Here is a 25,569-nt window from a genome sequence, read left to right on the forward strand (position 1 = left end):
CTTTGTATTTGAACATAGAAAATACTTGTCCAACCTTCACTTTATCTTCATTCACATCTTTTCCTTTCTTATCAACCTGAAACATCTCTCCCCACTCTTAGATTCTACTTCATTGAGACAATAGAAGTAGAAGAAAGCCTCCACAACTAGAAGCCATGACTCCTAGCCTTGGATCCTGCCTCCCTCCCCCGCCAGCCTCATCTTTATAGTTCCTCAGGAGACAGCCTTTAACCACTACTTTCCTTTTGAACTTATATCTTTTTCATGAATCTTATATCTTTTTATGATACATAAACATAAAAAAGTTAACTTACCTAATCATTAGATTTTTAATCTGGAAAATATAGATGATAACAAATTATAGTATTTATCAAACATTTTGGGGAGAATTAAATTAATAACACAAAAAAGGCTGACCATAGAGACAGATGTAAATATTAATCATTATTTGCAGCTGTTTTTACTCTTATTACACCTCTTTCTTCTTTCTCTATGAAATAGATTCAGACTATGGTAACGCAGATATATACAAACATGCACCCCAATATAAAATACAATAGGTTTACATGTCATCCCTGACATTAATACAAAATATGCTATTTGTTCTAGTCTGTTGAAGAACAGTTCTTGTTGAACTTATCATGTGAGGTTTATTTGAGAGGCACCTAGAGAATCTCATCTTCAGAAGTGGTGCTCAACTTGAGCCCTACTCTAGGAATGTGAATTTAACCTCCAGCATTACTTTGGCACTTAACTTGAACCCTATGTCTCTCTTTTCTCATCTGGAACATGGCAATTAAAATAGTACCTCCTCATAATGTGGATCATTTATTTCATATTTGAGTACTGTGTCATGCAGTGAGGGACATAGAGTAAGTGCTTTATACGTGTTACCATTTTTGTTTCTATTATAACAAAGTGATCTTCTCCAAGAAGTTTCCAAGGATCAACTTCAAAGGATTGTATCATAGCTTACCAGTTTAATGATCAATGCATATAAGAATAGTTTTTCATAACTTCTAAAATATAAATCACAGCATGCTTTTTGCCCCATTTTTTTTTTGTATATACATCTTTCAAAACAAAACAAAAAAAAAATCTTTATCAGCACTTGAAGTGTTGGGCATACAATAACTAACTATTGCTACTTTCATCCATCCAAAAAAAGGTGTTAAATACTATTCATGTTCTGTACACTAAATTTTGGATGGTACACAATGGCATTTCTTCCTTTTGATTATGATATTGCTATAAGCCCACCCATTTTTTTTTATGATATCCATGTTGGCTTAATGTTTGGACAATTTTGTGGCACTGTGAGATGTCAGTTTTTAGGAGTCCCTGCAACAACAATAGAAGGCACTAGAAAAACATGAGAGTTTGCTATGCTTCCTTACACAATTCCTTACAAAGATGATCAAATCTAATTTAATCTCCCTTTCACTGAGGTAGTCAGTGATCAAGACTGGAAATAAATCTAGGAGAAAAAAAAAAAAACCTCTTCATGATGCTGTCCGAGTTGAATATTTTGCATCTTACATAGGCAGGTTTCAAGTGGAACTGCAAATTGTGTGTCTGAGCCCAAGACCGGGCAGCTGTCAGGCACCTGAAGTCAAGTGTAGACAGTCAAGTGCTCAAGAAAGATGACTTTCAGCATCGTGCTGTTGACCAGATACTTGTGATTTACTTTGTTACCTAACTGGAAAAATCTTAAATATGCCTCCCAATTTATACTGAGGAGAAAACAAGATCTAAAGAAATTGAAGAACATTTTGCTGGTATGTAGCTGGAAGAAAATTAACTTCCATTTTGTTAAGTATTTGGAACAAATAAATGTAAGTTAGTTACGTCCATTCTTGTGTCTATAACACTGTGAAATGAAAGGATAAGCTAAATTTTTCCTTCAGAGCATGTAATTCATGTTTTATTTTTATTTTGAATATAAAGAGACATATTATTATTATTATTATTATTATTATCAATTAAGAACAAATTCCCCCTCTCATCAAATATATTTGTTAGAAATACCCTAAAGTATCAATCAGACTTCAGAGCATTTAATTAATTTACTACTGCCTTCTTTAGAGAAAGACACTTTTATGTTTAATGTTCAGAGAGCCACATTCACAATTTCAGAGTAGAACTTCACATCTTTCATATTGGAAAATTCAGATTCTCAATCTGCCATAAATTTAGATGATATGACTTTGAAGGTCATAGAGTATATTTTTATTTTTGAGAAAACAAATGTATTATGTGACGAAGAAGGTATCCAGAAATCGAATCCTAGTGGTTGTGTAGTTCAAGTTCACAGAGAGGCCTGTGGGAGCACTCAGGAGAGTTAGAGGCTTGCCCTGTGTGTTACTACTTATTCACACATTCTGACTCGTTTATCAAAGAATTGGGTAGTATCTGCTTCACTTCATGAACTCAGAGAGAATACACAATAAGAGGTTGGCCTTAGACTCCTCATATTTGTGAACACATTGGTAATCTTCTATGGTGTTTCTCAGTAGGAGTGTCTCTAATAGTCATACTCTGTTTAATACTTAACCATGTATTTTCACATATATTTCTTTTCTTTATCTGCCTATTGTTTGCAGAGGAACCTATATTGTTTTTAGTGTGTTTTTTGAGAATAAGAAATGATTTATGCTTAACATCTTTTAATAAGTGTAAATAGATATTTCAAATTTAATCATAGTTTTCTTAGTGAAATTTCCAAAATGAGAGCCCCTTATTTTTATTTATTTATTTTTTAATTTTTTTTTTATTTTTTTAAGAGAGAGTGAGAGAGGAGAGAGAGAGAGAGAGAGAGAGAGAGAGAGAGAGAGAGAGAGAGAATTTTTAATATTTATTTTTTAGTTCTCGGAGGACACAACATCTTTTGTTGGTATGTGGTGCTGAGGATCGAACCCAGGCCGCACGCATGCCAGGCGAGCGCTTGAGCCACATCCCCAGCCCCCCCTTATTTTTATTTAAATCTTTATGTACTCTGCCCAAGTTTAAAACTTTGTGTTTTAGCACACATTTTTTTTTTTCTGGCAGTAATTTGATGCTTAATATTTTTAAGGACTTTTTTTTTTCATTCATATGTCTATTCCCATTTGTTATAACCTTCACTTAGAGTGAATATGGTTTTTCAAAAACTTTGGTCCTCTGTTTGTAGAGTGTGAGACATCTATTATTTATGAAGTATTGGTGTTTTTTTTTCCTGAATTGTCTTGAGAGAATAATGTTCTCTTACTCAGAAAAAAAAGTCCTTTAGAGTGGAGTATTCTTACAGAAAAATCATTATATCCACATATGTTCATAAGATACACTATTAAATTGAGCAGTCCCATCACATGTAAGCTTCAGATATTGTTGCTTTAATGCATTCCCTCACTACTTTGATAAAAGCCTTAAGATGTTGCCACTAGTTCTTTGATGATTTCCTCTGATGTTACAGTACCTCTCTTTTTTTTTCTCCAAAAAAAAAAAAATCTGTTTTGCATAAACATGAGAAGTCAAGGCAGTTTGAATTAAAGAGTAAAGAGATTCAAGTTTTAGCAACAAAAGTACATATATTTTGTGAACAATTCTCCCACACATTATAGTCACCTCCCTCTCAATGTAAGGAAAGTTTACTTTGGATTTATAGAAAATATGAACCATTAGTTTTAAAAGAAGTCCAAATATGTCATTCAACTTTATAATTTTGAGATTTATTCAGCAATGTCCCCATTGAATTAATAAGATTTGTTAATGGAATTTAGAGAGAGAGGAGTCATATTGATGGAGATATTGACTTATTCTGATTCATTTTCTCCACTGTCCCTGACTTTCGAATGAATCTTTCATTGTGTTAGATGAATGCTTTTTAAATGTTTAGTTTTAACTTATGCATACTTTTGTAACAATTATGTTTGATAAAAAGCCATTGTAGATTACTTATAATCCCAAGTTAAGGTTAATATTCCTGTCGGGGTAAACTATTAACAAATTAATCATGAACTCAGATTTGTCCATTGTGACTATGAAGTTCTGCTTTCAACTAAAAACATATCATACAGGATTAAATAATACCAGATGAACAACTCTAAACTTGCTTGTGATATAGGGTGCTGCCGATCTGAGCTTTCTTTGTATCAATATCTAGTTAAAGTCATCTATACTGTTTTTCATTTAATTGTTTCATCTTCATATAACACTGCAATCCTTCTAACGCTTATGTTGTATTATATATTTTTTAAAGCCAAGGATATTCTTCCATGGCTCTATTCTAGAAAAGAATGTCATTCTACCAATTCTCAGTGGTACCTGTGGGATTGCCTTTATCCCATTGTGCTAAAATGTCATTTTCACTTTGCTACCTATACTCTGTGAATTGATAATATATAGACATCTAAAATCAAACTATGTCTGATATTTTCACCTGTGTTTTTCTTTAAGGTTAGTTGGCATCCATTGTTCCTCCCCTGTCACACCTGTTATATTTCTCTAATGCCAGAGTTGCAGCTTTGGGTTAGGTTGCAGTAGAAGGTGAACAGTTGTAGGTCTGCATACCATGTGAAAGAGAGATATGTCTGGCCCTTTTCGTTTTGGAAACTGGCTGAACTTGCAGCACCGTCTGGGAGGGGTTACAGTCATCAACAGCCAAGTTGTGCAAATTGTGTGTGTGTGTGTGTGTATGTGTGTGTATGCATGCACAAGTGCCCTTTGTTTAAGAACTGTCATCCAAAATAGAGTATAACAAGAGATATAGAACCTGTGAGATCTTTTGGGTTTTCAAAGCTTGCCTGCTTTGAGTTGAATACAGACAGTGAAGTACAGTTTTCTACATGATTAGGAAAGTCTGCACACAATAGAAAAGAATCATTTCCGAGTACACCATTACTTGCCATACATTTTCAGGTATACCAACATGGTCACTGCTAGTCAGCTTTTATTTTCTCTTGTTTAAAATGGAAACCTTTCAAGGGGTTGAATTTTCTAATATTCTAGCTTTATAATTTCTTTCTTTTTTTTTAAAGAGAGAGTGAGAGAGGAGAGAGAGAGAGAGAATTTTTTTTTTTTAATATTTATTTTTTAGTTCTCGGCGGACACAACATCTTTGTTGGTATGTGGTGCTGAGGATCGAACCCGGGCCGCACGCATGCCAGGCGAGCGCACTACCACTTGAGCCACATCCCCAGCCCCTAGCTTTATAATTTCTGAAGTTCATTACCTGATTTTTGTTTTGTTGTGTTTTTTTTAAGTCAGTAAATTCCATAACATATGTAAGTGAAATTTCCTGATGCTTAATTAACATCCACACCCCAGGGCTGGGGATGTGGCTCAAGCGGTAGCGCGCTCGCCTGGCATGCGTGCGGCCCGGGTTCGATCCTCAGCACCACATACCAACAAAGATGTTGTGTCCGCCGAGAACTAAAAATAAATAAATAAATATTAAAAAAATTCTCTCTCTCTCTCTCTCTGTCTCCTCTCTCTCTCTTAAAAAAAAAAAAATCCACACCCCAAATTACTTAAAACTGCAGTTGATATTTGAACAGATCTGTGCTTATATTCTATGATAGTTGGCTTGCTTTCTCTCACATTTTTGTTGGGTATATTTTTTCATTTTATGCCTTCTTCCCTTTTCTTTCTTGGTTGCCAACAGCATAATGAAAGGAAATATTATCTTGTCAAAAATGTAGACAATATACATATAAGTGTATATTAAATGGTAAGGCAACTCACAGCTCACACCCAGTGTAATCAGTGTGCTTACCAAGGCTAGTCTGGATACACACATTTATTTACATTTTGGGAAATATTTCAGTTAGCAAGTTTAATGGATCATTTATATCTCAGTGTCAGAACAGGAGATATATACTGGAGGCATATGAAATAACTATCCTGGGAAATTAAGTATTAACATTCCCTTGGTGGAGACCTCCACCTAATATGAATGCATTCCATTTTAAATTTCCTAAGCCATGACAGTATATCTAATCTATTTTGCTATTTGAACTCTGTCAAAATAAAAGTGAATACTACAATGTTAATTCTTATATGAAAGCAGAAGCCATATATGAAGTATGGAAAATCAGGGTTAAACCACATCAGATGAGTCCCAAGTGGTGGAGTGGGGTTGGGAAAGTAGTTCAGAAAGTGTGAGGCAGTTTTCAATAGCCATGATGTTAGCAGCCAGGCCTTGTGAGTATGCGTTTGCACATTTTCACTTGCCAGATTGTTTGTCTTTGATCCAGACACTCCAAGTTGACCATTGCAGCAGTGTACCATTCAGACATTATAATACATTCTGAATCTGGTAAAAGAATAAATAAAAATGGAGCACATAAATTGCAATTATAAAGAAGAAACAATATTAAAAATCCAAGTTTTTATAATTTTTATTTTATGTATCCCTATAAAATTTTAAGAGAAAAGATATCTTGAATGCTGATATGGGTCTTTATTTTGGCTTCTCTTTTCAGAGTTCAAAGATTACATATTATGGAATAAAAAACTTGTTAATAGATAATATTTATTTCTATTGCTTTCTCTATATTTTCACTTTTAAAATTAGGATTATGAACAAATAATTCCTTATATAATATCTATAAAAGAAAAATGCTATTCCTGCCAATACACTCATTTTCTTCAGATTTATTGACAAGCTTCACTGATGTACTGTGAGCTTTTTATTTTATTCTGCTTTATTCCTACATAATGAGCCAAAAATTTCTCACTGCCATTGACACGTGCTGTCACTAGGAGTATGAGTTATCCCTAAGAAAACAGTTCAAACTTTGGTTTAGTTAATTCTTTGTCCACTTCACATCTCTCTATATATTTTACATTACTGCAAATTGCATCTATCTTACTCGAGGAACAAAGGAATCTTATTTCATTTCTCCTTTTTCTTTGAATTTTACTTGTCAGATTGCAGTTTTATTATAGTTAGAAATATAAACCAAAATTATAAAGTAAAATGAGAATTGAGCATTGATGATTTCTTCATATGCAAGGACATTTTTAACCTCTAAAGCAATAAAATACTGAAAAATGAGAAACATGGAAAAATACTTCCACATATTTCTTCTCTCTCTCTGATCTTGTTACTCTTTCCAGATTTTCCTTCTTTCTAAATAATTGTATTGTTATTGTTATCATAGTTTCCCTGGAAAAAACTTCATATTTTCTTATAGCAAAATTTGTATTTTGTACAATCTCTCTCTCTCTCATATTCCTATACTTCTCTTAAAGAGGACACTTTCCCCCTTTCAGAGAGATTCTGGAAAGAGTATTGGCACAGAGCTTAACTAAAAAATCATGATAGTCACATATACACAGAAATTTTCTTTTATTTTAGTTTTATCTCTAATTCATGACTATAAAAAATATTTTTGTTTATCTACCTGCTCCCTCCCATCTTCCTGTAACTTCTCTCTAATCTATTCTTTATTCTTATTTTTATTTACAGTAAAATAATTAAGAATAAAGCAGATAGCTTATTCAAAGGACCAGTTTTGTTTGTTACATAACATTATGGAAGCGCTTATCTTTACTAAAGAGTGAGTCTCTGGAAAAGTTATGTTGAAGAGTTCTCTCTATTTAGCACAAGGTAGAATTGCATGCTAATTTATTTTGAAGTAGTCATAGCCAATAAATGATGAACATAAGTGATTGATGCACTTCCTGCAGGAGCTTTGAGGACCTGTTTGTGGTTTTTCTCATCATTTCCTACATCAATTATATTGAAAGCTTATTTGGAGATAGATCCTCCATTATCCTGGGTCCTTGAGGAGCAATGTTTGGTAGAACTCCCCAACCAAACCATATCAGACATGTTGAGTATAAAATATCATTTTATTCTTAAATACTTGGTGGTTTTTGGAGTTATTTGTTATGACAGCATATCCTATCCTACCCTGTACAGAGAACAAATGTACAATTTCAGCAGATTATAGTAGGACTTGTCATTTTTCTAAACTCTAGGGAGCTACAGTGTCAATCATAAACTATGTCATCTCATTTGAAATATCCTAACAATACAAAAGAAGAAACTCTGCTTTTATTTGTTTTATAAATAACATGTTGTTAAGTCTGAATATAGCAGGTTCAAATTAGATACCAGAGTCCCTGAAATATTTTTGACTTCTGGAATTTTGCATATAATCTTCCCCTTCCCATCTTTAATATACCTCACCTTAAGATTTCAATACTTCCAAATATAAATGCCTTTGGGAGGGAGACTATTTTAAGTTTTACCAGCCATTTATACCTCAGTGAATAAGGTATGTGATGAATTAGAGCATTTTCTAAAAATAATTATTGACAGTGGCATAGATGAGGAGATGACAAGGGAACTACATAACCTGTCTGGCAAAAGGAAAAGGACACAGATATTGCATGTTAAAGACAAATTTTGCCTATTTCAAAACTTTTAGATGGACTGGTTCTTTGTGTAATATCCTCGTGCATGTCAGAATTAAATATAAGATCTAGAGAAATATTAAAACCCTGGGTATCATAGAAGTATTGGGTTATATTAATGACTTAAACATTTCTAGACTCCTTATTCATCAAAACTGAGTCATTGAGGGACATAAAACTTGGGAATGTCATTTGATTACTTTAACTGATTTTACCTTTTTCTCATAGAGCAATAATGTGCGCATGTACTTCTGCTAAAACTGGTGAAACATTGATGAGTTGATGTTTCTGAAGTTCACTAGTGTGAATGAAAAGCATTTAGAAGTGAAAAAAAAACCACCATTATTTTACTTGTATAATGATAAGCACATTTAAAATGCTTTCCCTTGCAGTTCTGGCTGGTGTGCTTCTAGGTCATCACAACTTTGTTAGAGAAAGCTTAAGTGCAGTTTTAAAAAGATATTTTAAAAGTTTACAAATAGAATACTCAACTAATACGCTAGTGAACTAGTAGAAATTGAGAGGTTTCAATTGAAATATTTTGGAGAGATGTTTTCCTATGTGTTATATGGGATGTGGTTCTTACATGATGTTGGAATCTAAGGTTGGATTTGACATTGTTTGTCTTATAGATAGTTCCATCCAGGCACAGTCTCATCTAATCACATAAAATCAGGGAACCTGCACTTTCTAACTTCTGCACTTATTAAAACTGGTAATGAAAGCAGTCTTTGAATCATTCATTACTTGATGAGTCTTAATTATAATATTAATCTCTCTAAATGTATAACTTCTATTCATGATAACCTAAAATTTCCAGTTATACATTGAAACCTCTCAATTTCTACTATTTCACTAGCGTATTAGTTGAGTAAACTTAATGAGACCCTGTTTCAAAATAAAAAATAAAAAGAGCTGGGGATGTGGCTCAGTAGTAGTGTGTTCCCCTATATTGAACATAACACAAAAAAGGTTTCAATATTTAGGTGGCCAATTTTTTCTTCAGTGATACTTTCTCCACTTTGTGGGTTAAAAATTAGACAGTGAGATATTTTTCTGAGTAATGTTTTTAAATTTTTATATTTAAATCTATAAGATTTTTGAAATTGAATTTTTAAATAGTATGTACTATCTCATCCTCTCTCTCTTTCCTGCACATCGAATTATGAGCCACTTGACCTAAAAAATATATTAAAGAATACATCAATCTTTTGATACTATAAAATACAACCTTGAATATGTGAGAAATTTCTAAAAATGTGAAATATTTGAGTTTTTTATTTTATGTCAGTTCCAGTAGTGAGCTGTTTTAATTAGTGTAGCTTTACAATGGATGTATCATCTCATTGTTCAAGTCTTTCCTGTTATTTATTTTCAAAATATTTTGAGATGACCTTTCATTTATTGTTCTCAATAAATATTAATAAGCATATAGTTTTGGTGAATATTCTGTTGAATTTATAATATATAGTGGGATAAAACATATTGAAATTAGTATTTGCAATAAAGTATGGAAAAATATCATTAGTTCATACATAACACGCATACACATACACACAGGTATTCAAATCTATTTTTTTTTTAAAGAGAGAGTGAGAGAGGAGAGAGAGAGAGAGAGAGAGAGAGAGAATTTTTTTTAATATTTATTTTTTAGTTCTCGGCGGACACAACATCTTTGTTGGTATGTGGTGCTGAGGATCGAACCCGGGCCGCACGCATGCCAGGCGAGCGCGCTACCGCTTGAGCCACATCCCCAGCCCTCAAATCTATTTTTCATGCAAAGTTCAAGACAGGTGGCCAGATACGATCTAAGCTTTGAAAAGCAGAGAGTCCTGAATAAAGATATTCTGAACAAAAGGAAGGAAGGATCAGTTTGATGAAGAAACTTGAAATCCAGACTCAGATTTAGTTGTGAAGACTTTCATAAGCCATTCTAGGGAATTTGGAATCAAAGTTTTAGGAGTAGGAACTGTCTAATGGTTATAAATAAAAGGAATACATTGATTAAAAGTGTGATTTGCAAAGATGAATTGGAAGTAATATCAGGATAGAAAATGACTTAGAAGGAGATGAGTCCACAAGATCAGTTAGAGGATACTCTGGTGCATGCATTCATTCATTTATTGAGCACACCATACATTAAGCAGCTACTTCACTGCTCTGAGAGGGTAGGATGTGTCAATGATCAGACAGGTGGGGGATCTTTGTGAAGCCTGTTTTCCAGTGGGTGATAAAGAATAAACAGTAAACCTGGGGGAGCAGGTAATGGGGTTTCTGGAAGAAAGAATAAACAGAACAGGGTAGGGACAATGAGGAGTGGCAGAGGGGGCTGATGAGAGGAGGAGGAAAGGACAAATTTTTACACTGCAAACTTCAGTGAGAAGTTGCTACTTGAAAAAGTCTTAAAGGAAGTATGTAGGGTTAGGATCTTAGAAATTGTTTTAAGGAATTAGAATTGCTTTAATTTTTGCTCTGAGTATAGAGGGATACTGTGAGTGAATGTTGAACCGAAAACTACAAGATTGGCTTTGGTGTTTAAAATAACCATTCTGGTTGCCTTTTAAGAACAAATTGCGCTTTCTGGTGGGTGGAGTAGTAGCAAAGAAGAAGCAGGGAGGGCAGCTGAAAGGTTTTTGCAGATATCCAGTCGAGAGATCAAGTTAGCTGTGTCCAGGATGAGAGCAATAGGAGTCAGCTGAAGCAGATTGATTCTGTATGATTCAGGTAAATCTCCCTGGAGTTAGAGGTGTATAGCTCAAAGATAGGAGAAAAAAAGATGAGACAAGAACAACTATGGGGTTTTGAGCCTGAGCAACTAGAGAGATGAAGATTGCAGAAAGACAGGGAGGGCTTTAAGTAGAGTGTGGTTGGAAGGCAGATTTGAGTTTTCTGCTGTACAGGAAAAGGCAGATGTCAAGTAGGTGGTTGGATATATATGTATGGAATATAGGAGAGAGGTCAGGTATTCGATATAACCATGAGAATCATCAGCATATAGATCATATAGTCATGAGAATAAATGGGGTAGCCCAGGTAATGAGGAAACTAGAGAAGAGGAGAGAAAAGATGGAGACTTTGGGCACTTCAGTAATATTGCCTTAGGGAAGAAAGGGGGAAACAGCAAAACAGACAGGGAAGGAATACCCAGGTAGTTAGGGGAAAATCTGAGTCAGTGGCACTCTAAAAAGCAATGAAGAAGAGACATTAAAGGAGAAGGAAACTATCAAACACATGTTGTTGATAAGATAAATTGGTATTGAGATTGACCATTTCCTTAATAAGATTTCTACAGTGCAAGAAATAAAATCAAGAAATAATAAATGGGATGGATTCAAACTAAAAAAAAAAAACTTCTTTTCAACAACAACAACAACAACAAACAATCAGTGAGGTGAATAGAGAGGCTACATTTTGTGAGCAAATTTTTACCACATGCTCATCAGATATAGCACTAATCTCTAGGATATGTGAAGAACTCAAAAATCTTAACACCAAACAAACAAACAAAAACCCGAATAACCCAATCAATAAATGGGTCAAGGAATTGAACAGACACTTCTCAGAAGATGATATACAATCAATCAACAAATATATGAAAAAAATGTTCAACATCTCTAGCAATTAGAGAAATGCAAATCAAAACTACTTTAAGATTTCATCTCATTCCAGTCAGAATGGCAGCTATTACGAATACAAACAACAGTAAGTGTTGGTGAGGACATGGGGAAAAAGGCACATTCATACATTACTGGTAGGACTGCAAATTGGTGCAGCCAATATGGATAGCAGTATGGAGATTCCTTGGAAAAGTGGAAATGGAACCACCATTTGGCCCAGCTATCCCACTACTTGTTTTATACCCAAAGGACTTAAAAACAGCATACTATAGTACTAACACAGCCACATGAATATTTATAGCAGCACCATCCACAATAGCTAAATTGTGGAACCAGACTAGATGTTCTTCAGTAGATGAATGAATAAAGAAAATGTGGTGTATATACACAATGGAATATTACTCAGAATTAAAAGAGAATATAATTATGGCATCTGCAGGTAAATGGATGGAGTTGGAGAATATTATGCTACGTGAAGTAAGCCAGTCCCCCCAAATCAAATGCTGAATGTTTTCTCTGATATGAGGATGCTGATCCATAATGTGGTGGGGAGGGGCATGGGAGGAGTATATGAACTCTAGATTTGGCAAAGGAGAAAAGGGGAAGTAGGGGAAGTGACGGGGAAGGGGAATAGGAAAGATGGTGGAATGAGATGGACATCTTTACCCTAGTACATGTACGAAGACACAAATGGTGTGACTCTACTTTATGTGCTACCAGAGGCATGAAAAACTGTTCTCTACATGTTACTATGAATTGAAATGCATTATGCTGTCATATATAAAAAAATAGAATAAATAAAAGTATTAAAAAAGGAATGTGACAGAGATAATTAAGAAGAGGAAAAGTCACATAATATTTACTTACTGCCTGGTGCTGTCTAAATAATTTAAATTGATTAAACTTTTAATCCTCAGAAAAGCCTGGCCCTAGGTACTATTATTATTCTTATTTTATAGATGAAGAGACTGAGGCAAAGAGATATTAAGTATTTGCCATAGTTAAGAAGAGGCAGAGCTAGAATTTGAATCAAAGTAGTCAAGGGCAATTTAGGAGTTGTTTTATTCTGATTTTCATCACTGTGACCAAAACACCTGACAATAGAGCAGGAAAGATTTATTCCAGCTTCCAGTTTCAGACATTTCAGTCCATGGTCAGCTGACTCCATTGCTTTGGGCCTGAGGTGAGGCAGAACATCATGGCAGAAGGGCATGGCAGAGGAGAGCCACTTGGTTCATGACAGCCTGCAAGCAGAGAGAGAAAGAGGTTGCGGACAAGATAAATCCTTCTAATGTGCACACAGCAAGAAGAGTGACTTGCTTCCTCCAACCTCCCCGAAATCCATTCAAATTACTAACCTATTATCAAATGGATTAATCTTTTGATGAAGTTAGAGCCCACATGATCCAATCATTTCCTACCAACATTGCTGCATTGGGACCCAGCCATTAAATAATGAGCCTTTGAGAGACATTCCAGATCCAAAGCCTAACAGGAGCTTTTGCTCCTAAGCATTTTTACATATTTTTTATTGGTGAAGACTACTTCAAGAATAGTGATAATGAGACTTGATGATCATTTGAACATGAGAAGTAAAAATGCTTCCGCATACAATAAGTATTTTTGGTGAGTTACAAGAAGATGGCTTGTTTTTTCTTTTTCACATGATTGATTACCTGAAATGATTCTTGCAGGGACTCCATTAACATCAACCAGGTAAAAACCAAAATGAAGAATTAAATTAAGATGAATTATCTACAAGATCTCTGTTATTTTTGTCGTAGGGGAAGCAAGAAGACAATATGTGGTAAAATTATATTGTGGCAATTAGCATACTATAATTGAGTTTTGCTTTTCTCTTTGGGTACCAGAGATTGAACTCAGGGGCACTTGACCACTGAACCACATCCACAGCCTTATTTTTTGTATTTTATTTAGAGACAGGATCTCACTAAGTTGTTTGGCTGGTTTTGAACTTGCAGTTCTCACAGGTGTGCGCCACAGCACCTGGCCTGTAACTAAGCTTTGATGTATAAATTATGCTTAAAAATTAAGAGCACTTAACTTGTGCAAGGTCATGGATTTAATCCCCACTACCACAAAAGAAAAGAAACAGGAAAAAAAAAACCCTTAAAACTATATTTTGTTATGAATAACGTACATGCTTGTTATATAAAATGTAAAAGCAATATATAACAAAACTTTTAAAAGTCATAACTATCCCATTAGGACCTCATTAAGAGATGAAATAACTGCTCCTAACTCACACATTTTTGGTTCTTCAGGTGTGAATATGTAAGCATGCTCAACCTTTGAAAATCAAACATATGCCCATAGAGTAATATAGCTTTAAAACTTACCTTCTGAATTACACAAATGTATTTTACATAGATCTAACAAATGTTAAACATATTGTATCACACAAATGTATTAAACTCTAATTTGATTCAGTTTCTAATATGAATTAAATTCACAAATATTTTCTTTTCCAATGATGTCTCTGATATGAATCTTATTTCTTTAATAGTATGCTAATTCAAACAATTTACCCTAACTTGAACATTTACTACTTCCAAACATCTTAGAAAACTTAGATGCATTCTATAATAACCTGAAAAACACCTTTAAAGTGCTGAAAACAAGATAGAAAGTTCCAATATATTTTCATATAATTCAATTCTTGACAAACATAAATGTCTGTTTAATTACACAACTTTTAAAACACAAAGACAATAAAATTTTGTGCATAACCTTTACATGAAACTTCAGTAATTTACCTGAACATCTTGCTTTGTATATATATTTTTAGATACAGGTTAAAAAAAAAGCAAATAGTCTAACTGTTATGAATATAGATTAACAGCAAAACTTGCCAGGTGAGAATAAAGTCTTACCTTTTGATTATATGTTTCTAACAGATAACTAATACATGAAATAGACCTTTTTAGTAGTTTCATTTATAAAGGCAATGAGTAACAAGTGCTCATGTCTTTTGAAAATACATGACAAAGTAGGGCATAAATAATAATAAAATCTCAAAAGCTGGATTGTGTATCTTCCATCTACATGGGAAGATAAAATATTTTGGGCAAGTTAAAAATTATCCTGGAGTCACTTTGACAGCAAAATCAAATGCTTTTATATATATATATATATATATACATATATATATACATATATATATATATATATATATACACACACACACACACATACATATACACACACATACATATATATATGAAAAAATTGATCATATCAAGAAAAAACTGTTAATACTTAAGACAAAAGTGCAATTATTAAAACTAAAATATGGTGCAGGTGCAGTTTGTTGAGGAAATGTTACTCATGAAACAATCATGTTGCAATGAATGTGGGGTCTTAGTCCATTTTGATAACAACCATGTACTGCTTGTGTATATTCTGGGAAAAAATGTTAATTATGGGGCAATAATTCTATCAACAGGAGTTTCTACAGTGGCCACACCACTGTGGAGTAGTTTTGTTGGAGTGCTATTTCTCAAATTAGCAGCATATTTCAGATAAGAAAGGAAGTCGCCTTAACTTGAAACTGCTGTGTCATTTCTTCTTCCTTAACTGAAATTCCAACCAGGGTTCAGGAAGTGCCCTAATGAGCCACTTCTCCTTTCTCTTTCCTCAACTAAGTGGATTCCAACCAGTCCAAACTATTCGTTACTCATGATCAGATCATTTACTCTGGTTGTCTCTTTGGGCCCAGTGCTTGTGTTATGGGAAAAGGGATTGTAATTTGAAGCTGTTTGTAGAGGTGATTACACTGATAGAATCCAATCAGTGCTGGTAGGTAACGAAACTGTCAGGTTAATTTTCTGTACTTTAAACAAACTATGAAGACAAGTCTAATCAATATCTATTTTACTTTGCTGTGTGTAGCTTGCTTATAATTATGATTTCATCTTCTGTGATGAGTAGGTATCAGGATGTTAGAATAGTCAAGCTGTGATTTGCTATAATTTGGGTAAAGTATAACAGAAACTCCATTAATGTTTTATTTTAATCAAGATGTAGAAATCACTGTTTTAGTTCATGGTAACCAAAGGAATTTCTTCTGATGGTTTAATATTCTCAGATATTTACTAAATTGAAATATGATTTGACATCTTATTGCCTCATGTTATTTTATGAGTTAATGTTAATTTTTATTTACACTCTAGAAATATATATTTTATTGGCTTTTCAAGGTACAAAAATATAAGTTCTGTTCATAGAAGTAAGAAATAACACCAGTGTGTTAGCATACTGTCTCTTTCTTGGGAATCAAAAATCATTCTTTTCTTTTATACGTATATAGATTCTAAAAGTTTGTGTAGGAGATTTGAGACAAACTAAAGCAAATACTTTTTAAACTAATATATTTTCATTATAATAATTTAAAAAGCTATAGTAGAATTTAAAGATTATTTGTATATCTCTATACACATATATACATTCATATATATTATATATACATATATTTGTTTAAAACATTTATTATTCTATACTTTCATTATTGTCTCAGACTGTTTTATTTGGAATAGAAATTTTGAGAAGAATAATAAACCTGAGGTAATCTTTAATTAATCTTGAGTAGCTATTAGTAACTTATTTACTAGAAACTTCATTTAACATTAAGAGAGTTAAAAATAACCTTGATGACTTCCCTGTTCAGAGACTGCCAATAAAGCATAGTGAAGCAAAATATGGAGGTTATTATCAAGATTATTCAGATATTATATTTTATTTGTATTATAAATGAATCTGAGTATAGCTATTTACTTTTAAATCTTTTAATTTTTTTTATGGAAACGACCTTAAATAGGCCAAACTTTATGGTTTCTGTTTTAAAAATTAAAACACATTTAGCCACAAAACAATGGATTATGTTTAATTTTCATGTTGTCTATTTTGTTGGCTTTGTTATAATTTTTCAATTTTCAATTTCATTCCAAAGCTGTAGAAAAGTGCATGTATGAATACATTTTATTGAACTGAAACTTTTGAGTTGATGTCAAAAATGAAGCATGGTTCTTAAAAGTCAGCTTAATTTTGGCGACTGAGGCACAAGTGTTTAACTTCTAGATAGCCAAAATGATTATTAGATGTTTAAATATAATGCAATTTTTTAGTATAAATAAACTTTTCAGAAATTGTAGTAATTAGTACAGTGGAAGTAGAATATAATTTTGAAAAGGGTTGGATAGTCAGAAAGGAGAAATAAGGAAAGGAAAAACAAACAAAATAAGGAAAGGGAAAACTAAAGAAACAAAATGTTCTTATACCATGGTTTCACAAGTAAACTCAATGGAATATGATTCAAATGGAATTATGACATGTACTGACATAATAAACACTGCATACATATAGAGAAGCCATCATTTAATCTTATATACAGCATTGCACAAATAAAGCTTCTTAAATCAGTTAAACATTCCAGATTCTTCATGGAAATAAACTCTTGTAGTCAAAAACCCTGGATTAAGAAATGGAGCAAGATCTAGAAAGCCAATGTTTAGAAACAGCAGATTGCTATCTTGGACTATTTGGCATCTAAGCAAAACAGATGTAGAGTGTAAAATATAGTTGCTGCTAAGGTTTTGCTGGTGATATTTACTAAGATCATGGAGAATCATTTGTGAGACATAGAATAGTAGCAAAAATATAACCTATGAAGAGAAAAGTTAATAGTGGGTTTGTAGGAAAGGAAAAATTAATATACAAAATTATATTTTACAGAATTGTGAATCGCCAATTAAGGAATCTATGGAGTTGGGTTGTGAGTGTTTGGAAAAGTATCAAAATTTGGTAGACTAATGAAAGTATAGTTGATGGTAAAATAATTTCATGATTCTATTAAATTGGATTCATTGGGACATGCCTTGGCCACTTCCAACAACAACAACAACAAAACCAAAACAGTAGTAGAATAGAGGTAGTTTATGTTAAACATTAAGAAAATTGAGGTAATCCATTTAATGAAAAAGTAAAATACCCATGAGATATCCTTAGGTAACCAAATTTAAAAATGGACTGTTCAAGTATGAGAAAACTCTTGTTCTTCATTTATTAATTGCTTGCAGGATCCAGAGACATTGAGCCTGATGATATTAAAAATCACAAGGTTGCATTTTTCTTTTATCTTTTCAGGTTTGAAAGAATAAGTAAAAGTTAGATCTCAAAAAGATCTCTTTGATCTTTATTAGAGAATGTATCTAAGGGAAGCAATTGAAGGCAAATGAGTCTAGGAAGTAGAGGTGAACTTTTGATAAGGATTCATATGCCCCATGTTTGTTCCCAAGAGTTACCATGGAAGAGTGTTTCCAAATCATCTCTCATCTTTTCTGAAATATTCTCTTTCTGCTTGCTTATCGAAACAGACTGTATTCATCTTTCTTTCATTAGAACAGACTTCTTCCATCATCCCTTCTTTCTTTCTATATTTCTTCCTCACAATTATGTTCCAAATGCAGAAGATGAATAAATTAAGTTCTGGTAGATATTTGTCTTCCTTTAGATGTATTTCCACTCATGTAAGAATGGAAACCAGGTTATCTGTTTAATCAGCATTTTAGTTTTATCCGTTTTTCCCCCTCTTTGCTAATACTTATTTTATCAAGCATCTTTCCTGACTCTCTAAAAACTTAGGTCAATACTTATTACCCTGGCAATTGGGTTATAGCAGGTCATGATCTCTGCTAGTTTCAACAGGGAATTCCTCAGCAGTAAAGATGTTTACCCTTTCTGCTTCCTCTGAGCCTGTGTAGATGCAAATACATTTGAATTTACTGTTATATATAATTTTTTTTTATGTGGCCCTGAGGATCAAACCCAGAGCCTGGCACATGCAAGGCAAGCTCTGTACCACTGAGCCATAACCCCAGCCTTACTAAATTTACTGAAACTTCTGCAACAGAAGTTTTTGTTTTTTTTTTTTTTTTTTTTTTTTTTTTTTTTTTTAGAGAGAGAGAGAGAGAGAGAGAGAGAGAATTTCAATATTTATTTTTCAGTTTTTGGCGGACACAGCATCTTTGTTTGTATGTGGAGCTGAGGATCAAACCCGGGCCGCACGCATGCCAGGCAAGCATGCTACCACTTGAGCCACATGCCCAGCCCTGCAACAGAAGTTTTGTCAGCAGCATTTTCACCACCAAACTTTAAATTTTGGTAAAATTCTGAGTTTTTCCTTAATTAATCTGAAGAGACATTCATTTCTTTAGTCATAGTCTCAAATATTTCTTCTTAATCACTTTCCCTCTTCTGTAGATATGCTTGCTCTTCATATCTGCAAGGCAGTTTTTCACATGAAGGATGATTTGTCCTTTCCATGAGATTTACACCTACCATTAAAGACTGTTTCAGTATGTATATTCAACTTCTTTTAAATTTTCTCAAAATTTGAAACATCTGTTGATTTGGTGGCATTTTTATTAGCCTTTTGAATACTTCTTGTGAATAGTTGGTGATATAATTCTTGGAAAACCCCGAGCCTATCTACCCTTAAGCTGAGTAGGAAGAACCAGTGGGTTAGTCTGCCCAGTGAGTTAAGTAATGACACCATTTTCTAAAGAGGGCAGAACATATATCATTTTAACTTATAATATTTATGCAGATTTAGATATGTTGAAAATATATAAATAAAGAAGTGCACCTGCTGCTAGGCTAGGTTCTGAGGATGCTCAAATGCCTAAGATAATGTATCTGCCAATGAGCAGTTCAGGGATTTCTACAATTAATTGTAGAAACCAGTGTATAATAAAAGTATATGTGAATTCTCTGTGAGTTTAGGGGTATGGGAAGGAGTCAAAGAGATGCTGGTTAAAGCATGCCTTGAAAATAATTAGCTATTCTCTAGGCAGGAAATTGGTGGGAGAAAGGCCAGAAGACTGGAACATGCAGAGTTATGAGGAGCAAGGCATATCCAAAGGCCCTTGAGCAGAGCTTGGGCCATTGTGGGAAATAACATGAAGTAAGCCCAGAGAGATAAGGTGAAGACAGACAAAGGAGCACTGTGCTTTTAAGAGTGGTAGGACTTTAACAAGAACAATAGCTCAATCGATTTATGTGTCAACAGGATCTCTCTGTCCTAGCCATTTGGAAGATTAATTGGAACATGAAAGACTGAAGTCATTAGTTTTAGATTTTCAATGATAGAGCACTCCTGAATTTACTTTAAAGGAATAAAAGGGTGTGTGTGTGTGTGTGTGTGTGTGTGTGTGTGTGTGTGTGTGTGTGTAGTTTCTGGGTAATACTTTGCAAAGTAGTTGTGCCTTTTGGCAAGAACAGGGTGCGTTTGCTAAAAGTATGATAGAACCTAATTCATGAGAGAAACAAAGGTGACAAAAACAGTCATCTTTTCCACTGGAGAAATAATCATTTAAACTGAAAATGGATTAGTCCCAAAACCAGTGGCCTAAGCCAATATGTGCAAATGATTCAGTGATTTCTCTGTGGTTGCATGGCTTGGTGTTGATGGAACACTCTGAAATAGGAAGTCAGAAGTTCAGCACTTTCAGCTTGCTACCAACTTGCCATGTGACTTTGAATAAGTCTGTCTGTGTTTATAGGCATGTTTCCTGAGGATTTTAGGTTGCATTAATATCTAGTACGGACAGTGAAATTTTGAGGTTTGGCCTGAGTCTAAAGAATGGGGAATCTAGTGGTGCTTAAATTTTGCTCCTATACCAGAAGAGTTGCTCTGACTCTGTCTCTAGGAGATCATACCTATGTTGGACATAGGTGCTCTGGGATTGGAAATATAGCTCACAGCAAATAACTTCTTGTTCTCCCTATGAGGCCTTGATCCATGTTTCTGATAGATTTTCATAATAAGGAACTTAACAATAAGCCAATGTCTCATACATCTGGTTTTCTCCCCCTCAATATCATCTCCTATTAAGACTGTCTTCAATACTCTGCATTAGGAAAGAGTTTACAGAGAAAAAGGAAATATAGAAAAAGCAACTCTGCATAATTTGGGAAGGAACTCTTAATTTGCCTTTTCTTTCTAGGGCTTTTTTTTTTAACTGTTCCATGTTTTGTCAAAACTTATTGTCATTTCCTTTGCATTTTCATTGGTTTGTGTTTGAAACCCTGTTGTACTAAGTTGTCTCCAAATTCCCTTAGAGTCCTCCCACTGGATTCATTCTGTGAGATGTAAAGCTTTCGAGCATTTTTTAAAAATATATTCGTTTAACGGTGAAACAAATAGCAACATCAACAAAACTAGCAAGCAAGTTTATTCCAGAATGTGCTAATTTATAAAACAGACAAACTAAAATAATAAGTTCTTTACTATAGGATGAAAGGGAGACCCAGAATGCTAACTACTTCCTGCTTGCATGGCAGTTTTCTTAGAAGGGTTTTAGTGCATAGCAAAATCAGCTACATTTCATGAAATCCTTCTCTTCCCTCCTCTCCTCTTCTCAGGTTATATTGATTAAACTCTTTGTGATTAAACTCTTTTCATGTGCTAAGGTTTTATGTGTATCACTTCATTTGAGTCTGACAATACCTTTGAGGAAAGTGCTGCTGTCTCCATTATTCAGAAGAGGAAAGTGAAGATTTTGAAGGACAGGAAACTTTTCCCAAGACACCAGGGAGAAAGTGGAGTGGCAGAGACTTGGATCTAGGATGATATGGTGCTCAGACCTAGATAAATTATGCAAACTTTTCTGGGACACTTAAATTTAAACTTTATCTTTGTTGTTCTTTTTCTTGCATTTTGAACAAGATCTGGCTTCTATCGAAGAAAAGGGGAAAGAGTTTGAGGGGGCAGCATTGGGGGACATCAGAAACCATGGTTATGCTAAAAATGTTTCCTGGGCTTACACATGGATAACGAGGCCTTTGCCTGTATTCGTTTTGCAGAAATAGCAGATGCAGAGGTAACGGGGGAGCAGAAGTGATGGCTCTATTTCATAAAAGGAAGGGGCAAAGTGAAGAAACTCATTAATGTTGAAGCAGTAGATGGATAACCAGTGACAAATATCAAGTAGATTTGCTTCAGTTTGGGCAGAGAAAGGTCATTGATTATTTTTGGTTAAACTGGTTCACAGAGGCCAGGTCTCCACTAAAAAAGGGAATTAATTGCTTCCATTTCCCACTAATTGCCTCAACATTTCCCTTTGCTTTGTCATTGGAGATTTGGTCAGATAGGCGAAAAGTCAAAAGTCAGAGTTTGATGGAATCTACATAAAAAGGGAATCTGAGGAGACCAAATTATGGCATTTGGTGTAATAATGATAATGATATTTAGCATTTTTCCCTGGGAGTGCTGTGGATTTTTAGAGCCCTTTTCAATCTTTAATCAGACCATAGGGCACATTTAAAAGAGTTCACTGTTTTTATTTCCATCTAGAGGATAAGGCATCACAAAGAGATGAACTGACCCAGGGCAGGACTCCTGAGATGTTAATCCTGTATGTTAGATTACACCCTCCGATGCTGAGTTTTAGCTGGAAGCTTGGGCTCTTCCCAGTGGTACCATTCATTCACCCTCCTTCAGAGTCTTTAAGCTTTTTGTACATCACTGTCTGAGATTGCTACCTCTATCGAAAACTGAAAAAAATCACCTCCCAAAATATTATATCATTTGATGTCTCAAACAATTTCTTAGCTTTCAGGCTTTAAATTCATGCATGAGTTGTCTTCATATAACAAGGCTTTCTACTCTGTGTTTGCTGAATTAACCAGTTTTTGAATCCTGTGTATGCCCAGATTCTTTGGATCATGCTAGTTTTACCTTTCTGATATTTGTTGTTTGGGAATCCAAAGAATCAATTTAGAAAATAGAAACAACATAGGAAGGATTCAGGATACGATGGAGCAGGTTTGAATCATCCTGGCCCCTCTTATTTACTCTTAATGCCTTTGGAAATTCAATAGATGAACATTTTTCTTTAGGAAGACACAGCCTGCAACATCAGCCATTCTTTGATATAATATCCAGAAATATGGGTAATTATTAGTTAGATTTTTTTTTGCATTATGAGTTCTTTGAAACATGATGAATTAGAATGTGCATAGGTTTAAAAACCAACTTTAACTGAGAATCTGTTGAATCTGAGACAAATTGTGCCATTTAATTGGCATTTACTTCCTTCGTCTGTGAATCTGATGTACTTCTAATAGTTTCATGGTTGTTAGAGGAGAAAGTGAGGGTGAAGCATCTGGTTAAAGTCTGCACAGAATGGGGAGCTTGTACTGTTGCCATTATGCTTCTCAGAGATTATGAAGATATGGAATGATCGAACTGTTAACTTAGATATGATTTGAAACAACATAAGATGCTGATATAAAAAAAATCAATACTTTATAAAATCCTTTATTTAAATAAGATGTTCTCATAGTTAACACTGCGTTTGAGCTAAGCCTCCTCTGGCCCACAGTAAGTCCTCCTTACCCTATTTGATATGCTGTATCCACATTAAGTTATCTAGGATTTAGAGCAACCCTGGAAATCGAGTAATACTATTGCCTCCATTGTACAGTTAAGGGTACTGCATATAGGCAGGAAAATATCTAGCCCAAAATTACACAGCCTGTATGTGGGGAGCTCAGGTTTGAAGTCAGGTTGATTGATTCCAAGCTTGTGATCTTAACTGCTGTTCTCAGAATGCTTTTGAAACCATCGGATTGCGTTTCAGTGTTGGCATTTGTTCCTGCTAAGAAATTAAATTCCCTTCACCCCATTTTAAAATTTATTAAGGAGTCTTTTTTTCCAAGCTTATCTTTCTTCTGACAAAAATGGTTATTCATACTCGGAATACATCACTTCTGTTAACATGATATCAGTATTACCCACCCCTTCACTGGATTCTTTTCAAATTTTTAAATTTAATCCCAGAAAGTCTGACAAGCCCATTTCCCTGTCAGGACACATGTCTTAGTCCCCTAACTAGAAAATGTTAGCAGCAGGGCATGTGGATGACCTCCACGGGCCAGCTTCTGTTCATGGCTCTCAGGCAGGGCCATGAGGCTTTTTCTCCTGGGTGGGGAAGCTGGGGACTAACTCAGAGGGGATCTTAATTGTCAAACTAGTTGCTCACAACTTTTTCAACTTGTTTCTCTTCAACACTGAAGCTTAATAATACTTCCTTCAAACATATAAACAGGACACACCTACGGAAACAGCAAGCGTTGAGACTGTGTATATGGGAAATGTGGTTTGACTGTTTTGATGAACTTGACTGCTCCAGTCAGTCAAAAAGTAATCACTAGTGAAGCCAACCATTTTGACAGATTTTTGGCCCACAAACTGCCTACTTAACTGGTTTGCCAGTCAGGTTGAAGTGGTCAGATTGACTGGAGACACTCTAAGAGGAAAAACAAAATTAACTTGGGAAGACGTGGGTGTCTGTATATCAGAATCTACTTTAAATAACTTTATTTGAATCTGTGTCTAAGTTTTTGGGACCAGTGAGAGAACTTCGAAAGACACATTGCAGCGTTTGGCTTTCTAGAATGAGATGTCTTGCTGCTTGTTAGAGGTGACAGTGTATTTATAGGCTGTAACATGGTCCCATTTTCCTATACACGCAGTCATTTTGATATGATGGAGCCTCTACCCCAACTCAGGTAGCACCCTAATAAAGCATCATATTCTCTTGCTTTTCTGAAGGGTTGATGATAGATATGTGACAGTAAATCACTTCTTGGATATTGGGTTATCAATTCATTGTCACTTGTGGTAAGACATAGTTGACCTTGCCATTAATAGTAGTCCTTTTAAGAAGAAATTGAGAGAAAACCAAAACAAACAAACAAACAACAACAAAAAAAAGAAAACCTTTTATGAGAGGCAAGAGAATGTGGTTGAAATTATTATTTGAGCTACTTTTTAGAAGCAACCTTCTTTATGTATCCATTATTGTGTTCCTTTAGTAAACTCAATTTGAAATGAGCTCCTGGATTTGGGTAAAATAAAAATAACACTATAGAGAGAATGATTTATGTTCACATTATAGTCTTGGATATTATGAGAAGAACATAATAAGGTTATTGTCTAATGTAAGAATAGTTTTATAAGATTGGGCTTGTGTTGGTGGAGCATCCCAATGTGTTTACATTGAGAATTTGAAATATCCTGTTATGGTTTGAAATATTATTCACACGCTGCTCCCTAACTTTCCTAAAGTTCTAACTTCTCCTGTGAAAATGTTTTGTAAATGTTCAGGACTTAGATGCTATCTCACGTGATTTTTAAAAGTAAATTCAATGGTAACACCAGTTATAAGTTAGGATAACTTTAAAGAACGACTTTAAAATGGTGACACATTTCTTAAAATAGCTTAACAGTCATATTTTCTCTGTTCAAGTCACTTTATGTATCTTTTTTTTTAATTTTGTGATTAGTAGAGGAAAAGGAACTTCCTTTAGCTTTGCTTCCCAACTTTGTACTTTCTAGTCATTCCATGAGCCGTTCCTATCAATAGAGCCTTTTGACCTGAGGAAATGAGAAAGAAATAAAATCCCACATTTTAAAGAACGCTATAGGGAGGTCATTGGCGTATATATTTAAATGTTATATGTTCTT

At 34.2% G+C, this 25,569-nt stretch overlaps 1 protein-coding gene across 2 annotated transcripts in view; it reads left to right on the top strand.

Annotated features, from left to right (window-relative positions):
• The window catches only part of TFEC (transcription factor EC), a 128,169-nt gene that overhangs the window by 42,191 nt on the left and 60,409 nt on the right, over positions 1-25,569 (top strand). Inside the window, exon 1 of one of the 2 annotated variants that reach the window (XM_081287298.1) lies at positions 15,723-15,839. The exons of the other annotated variant lie outside the window; for it this stretch is intronic. The gene's annotated coding sequence lies outside the window, so the exon portion shown is untranslated. Of the gene's footprint in view, positions 1-15,722; positions 15,840-25,569 lie in introns of those variants that run through there. 2 annotated transcript variants of the gene reach the window in all.

The sequence above is a fragment of the Spermophilus citellus genome (assembly GCF_964194105.1).
Source record: "Spermophilus citellus genome assembly, chromosome: 3".
Classification (NCBI taxonomy): Eukaryota; Metazoa; Chordata; class Mammalia; order Rodentia; family Sciuridae; genus Spermophilus; species Spermophilus citellus.